This window comes from Ostrea edulis, chromosome 1, assembly GCF_947568905.1.
Source record: "Ostrea edulis chromosome 1, xbOstEdul1.1, whole genome shotgun sequence".
Classification (NCBI taxonomy): Eukaryota; Metazoa; Mollusca; class Bivalvia; order Ostreida; family Ostreidae; genus Ostrea; species Ostrea edulis.
Window position 1 is genome coordinate 75,757,867 of NC_079164.1, and position 5,317 is coordinate 75,763,183.

Here is a 5,317-nt window from a genome sequence, read left to right on the forward strand (position 1 = left end):
CTCTTGGTATCAACAGATATCCACTCTTTGTGTTGAGCCTTTCTTCTGCCGAGAACTTCTTCACATGTGTCTCGCCACTTTCTTGATGTGCTGCCATTGGGTCTCTATGTTGATATCATTGTTTTCTAGCTGGTCTTGTAGTGGCTGGAATCTGTTGGACAGGCTGAGGTGGAATGGTGTCCTCTTTTCCTTTGTTTTGAGGACACTCATGTTGTACCTTGTCCTCATGTTTGTCGTGTTGTTAAACTTTTTGAGGCGTAGTCTTATTGCCGTCATCAGCAGATGGTGGTCTGATGAAATGTCTGCTCCTCTCATCACCCTGACATCTTTCCATGCTCTTCGAAATTTCTTGCTGATGCAAATATGGTCGATCTGATTTTCTGTAACATGATCAGGGGATCTCCATGTGGCCTTGTGAATCCGTTTATGAGGGAAAATGCTTCCTCCTATTACCAGCTGGTTAAGGGAGCATAGGTCTGCAAATCTCTCACCATTCTCGTTCATGTAGCCCATGCAGTCCCTGTGTGCCCATGACTTCATTGTAACCAGTGTTATCAGCCCCGATCTTTGTATTGAAGTCGCCCATAAGTATTGTCATATCTTTCTTCCCTGCTTTATCCAATACTGCCTGTAGTTGCTGGTAAAAGGCGTCTTTCTTTTCGTCACCAGTGTCGTTGGTGGGGGCATAACACTGGATGATGTTCATTTGATCTTGCTTTTCTTGGTGCTGAACTTAGCTGTTATTATCCATGAGTTGATAGGTTCCCATCCGATAAGAGCGCGTTGTGCCTCCAGGGATAGCATCAGGCCTACACCTTTGGTGTGGGGGGCTCCCTCCGTGGTGTGTCCTGAATACAACAATGTTTCTTCGGTGGTCAGCCTCAACTGTCCTGTCTGTATCCACCTCGTCTCACTCAGTCCTAGGAGACAAATGTTGTAGTGCTTCATCTCCTTTGCTACTTGTGCTGTTCTTCCTGCTTCATACATTGTTCTGATGTTCCAGGTAGCGAGTCTGATGGTTTTCCTGGGTGTCAGAAAGGGAGTCAGCCCTGCAGCTTCCTTTTGGCTTTCATTGCACAGCATCATAGTTCTTCTTGAAGCAGGCCCAATCTGACCCAGGTTATGTTGGTTTTGGTTTGTTGTTGATGCTTCTGTAACTTGACATTTTTTATAGGTAGGGTTGTTGGCCCTGCGCAAACCTCTAATAACCTCAAGGAAAGGTGGTTTAATTTTGAAGTTTCCTTCCTAGACTGCTTTCCATCCCTGGATATTGAGCACAGTCCGCCCATTGGTTTTATATCAGTGATTTCCTTCACCTAGCCTTTCCCATAAGTGCGTATGGCCACAAGGCAGCAGAGGTTTGGAATCAGAGTTTTCCTTCTCTTAGATGAGCTGTCCTCCCAGACTGATGAGCCCCATCTACCCAAAGCACTGGTTTTCAGGCGCCAGGTAACCCGCCTTCACCCCTTCTCCTATCAGTAGTAGCAGTTCCGTCGGGCTTGATGCAAACCACACGAGCAGGCTAGGAGCTGGACTTGGTTGTCAGAGGCTATTAGAGGCGCACGCCATGAGGAACATTTTATAGACAATGGGAGCTTATCCCCATCACCATCCCTCGGCTTATAATGACAACTTTTGGAACAGAACATTATATCATACAGTGTATAAACTAAGTTGCTGTTGAGTCCCGCATCTCTTTATATTTGGTTTCCATTCTCATTTTGTTGCTATGATAATTTTGCTTTATGTCATAGAAGATTAATATTATCTTTAGAATTATTCAATTGTGTTTTAATAAAGTACCTAAGGAATGAAAGTAATTTCTACTCATTTTATATGACATAAAGTAAGTAAGGGAAGTGCATACTGAACAAGTTTTACTAAGTTGATATTTTAATGGGGCGATGCACAAATTCATGATTTTGATGGTTCAAGATTAATGAAGTACTGTACCTGTTGAGCTAAAAGTCTAAACCTTACGTCATTGTTTCTAAGATATGGACTATCTATAATCTTTAATTTGCCCAGTCAATCACAGGAAAACATAGATAAGATGCAGATTCTAAATCGTGAATAGTCAGTGATTATCTGCACTACATAGGCAAATTTGCATAGGCTTAATTGATAGTTTATTTGAAATGGACCACCTTAAACAAGAGTAACGCAAATGGTACATAATACGCCCATGAAAATGCTTACATAGGGTGTTTTTCTTAAGCCATAATTTGTAGAACTTTGCTTCAGGTAGTATAAGCCATCATCAGGCTGTGGCATACTTTCTTTGCATAATATGAATAAAGGGTCTTAGCTTAAAACTGTGACATGAGGTAGATAGACAAACCTAAAGTTCTGTGTGTAAAATATTTCCCCAAATTTGATAAAGTTTAACTACCTATAAATATTCAAAATGTCAAAGAAAATTAAAAAATAAAAAATTTGTTAAGAATCAAAATCCTTAAATACACTATGCACCTTTCAAGTTATTCACAAATACCCTACCTCCTAAACTGTGAGAGGAGTTATAAGGACAAACAATGTCCTTCATTTAATATAATATTTCCTCAAAACAGACAAATCATGTAATCTCAATGTAATAATTCCTCAAAACTGACTAAGTTCAATAACCTGTAATTTTCTCAGGAATTGAAGAAAATCAAAATCCTAGCAACATGCACATCTTCAGTACCCACATGAATACTTTGTAAAATAAGAAGGTTCTCATTTGAAAAGTGTGGGAGGAGTTCACTGAACAATTTATGTACTCTCTTTGTAATATTTTCTCAAAACAGACTATGGTCCTCACTTGAAAATTGTGGGAGGAGTTTGCCGGACAAATTATGTACCCTCCATATAACAGTAATTTTCAAATAAAAGGACAAAACTCCTGTAAGAGAGGTCGAAATGGATCAAAACTGTAACATGATCTAGAGTGATCGATCCACAAAGAAGCTTATTAACAATCAGCTTGATATGTGAAAGGTAAATGAAATTAGAAACAGAAAACCATGCACAGACGGACGTTTAGTTAACAGACATCGTTGTACCATAATACACCCCGTCTTAAGACGGGCATATAAAAATAAAAATGGATGAAGCCAGGAACACTGCCTGTGCAGCAGTCCGGGTGAGCTAAATAGTAGCAATTCAATTTCAGATTTACTGAATAAGCATAACTTTCTTAATGAATGAAAGTGCAAGAACTTCTTGAGTGTGCAATAAACTAACTTCCTGTAATAATGCAAATACATGTATTAAAATATATATGATAAAGTGAATTTTGTTGATTAATTTAGCTGGATTTCATGCAGTTTAATATCATGATGTAATTAGGAAATGGGCAATTTTTTCTTTAGAAAAAAAATGAGCACCTGCATTGTCCAAATCACCAAACTGTTGTACATATTTGTTAAATCATCATCATCATTAACCAGTTTTGATTATACATGGATTAATCCTCATGTTGAGGGTGTGGCCTAGCTGTCTGTCTGTCGAGAGCGAAGTCTTCCTCTCCACACCTGGCGATCCAGTGGGTTAATAGAGTCCATGTTCAGGGCTACACAAGTTCATCCCAAGAAAGCTTTGGTCTGCCTTAAATTAACCCCACTGTGCTGCAATGTTCAAGCATCTGACCTGCGAGATCCAGCTTGTGCTGTGCTCAATGTGTCCAAGCCTGCCCAATTGGAGAACTTCAGCAATGTCTCTTATTTTGAGCCTAGATAGAAGAGTCTCTAAAAGTGGATGTCATCCTCATGCTTGACCAGGAAGGTCCATCTTATCATGTCTCTGTCATTATGTTGAAAGTGCTTGATGGTGCTCGCTGATGTTGCCCACGTTTCAGAACCATAGCGCATGACACTCCTCACATAGCTGGAGTAAACTTGACCTCTAATTGCAGCAGGAAGTTGCTTGTTTGTGAGGATAGGAAGGAGTTCTCTGAACTTTTTCCAGGCTGACTTGCATCATGTTATGGCAGTCTGCAAGCTCACACCCCCACTGGAAGACATGGTATTTCCGAGGTAGCAGAAGTCAACAACCTTGTCAAGTGTGTCATCCTCAACCTCGCTTACTAGCCTACCGTCTATTGGTCTTGCTGTGCCCATACAGCATGGGCACAAGTATTGTGGGTGCGGTCTGAGTGGACCTTTAATTTTATTGCAGTTCTTGTGGTCTCAGCAAAAGCAATTAGTGCAGAAGATAGAGCTTCTTCCTGTTCTGCTAAGGCATACATGTACGGTACCAAACAAAGGTACTTTCCTGATCTTCTCAGGGAGCTCAGGTTTGGACCAGCAATCATTACTTTGGACTTTCCCATGTTCACTCTTAGATCCTTTGCTTCTATGCCCATCTTCCAGGTGGTGATTCTTTCAACTAGTGCCTCTAGCGAGGTGTCGACAATGGCAAGGTCATCAGCGTACAAGAGCTCCCGAGGGCAACCAGTGCGCAGCTCCAATGACAAAGCTTCCACGACAATGATGAAGAGCAGCAGGTTCAGTAGAGAACCCTGATGTACACCTACTCCCACTTTGAAAGAATCACTGTATCCGTCTCCAACACGCACAGGGCTCCTAGCATCAGAGTACAATGATTGTACTGTACATACCAGCCATTTCTCAACACTCAAATATTATCTTTAAATGTTATATCTGTGAAAAGATTTTTTGCTCAATGCCTGTGCACTATATTCATGGTGCAAAGACCTCTTTCCCATCCATTTTTTAAAGATTGCAACATAATTGTCATATTTGTGAGGACCTACTTAAACTAGATATTGTTTTTATGAAAAACAAATGTCTCCCCAGTCCCCAGCTCCCTAACTTGGAAGTGCTACAAACTACAAATGAAGCCTCCTCCCCTTAATGTACAGCATGGTATGGAGGAAAAAGCATGAGCAGGAACATAGACATTATGAACTCCGATATGCCATATACGAGAAGTGTTCACAAGCTATTTCAAATCCTCCACCCCTCTTAGATTCACTATAACTTTTAAGAAAATAATGGGATCCTCCCGTCCCAACAATCTACAAATGGCAATGAAGCATTGTACAAAGTTTCAAGTCTAGCCAATAAGCCATATTGGTGGAGAAGTGTTCACAAGATTTTGTGACAGACAGACGGATGGACAGAAAGTAAAAAACAATAGGTCTACCCCTGGGAGAGAGGAGATATAAATGTTAAAGTATTTTGTTTGAAAATGGATTGATCTCTGCTACTTTGAGTTTCATATGTTTGATACATGTTGTTCCATCAGCTTGATATTTTTGGGTCAATTTTCTGTAGTACAGTATCAATACCCATATCTTTAGATAAAGTCCAAA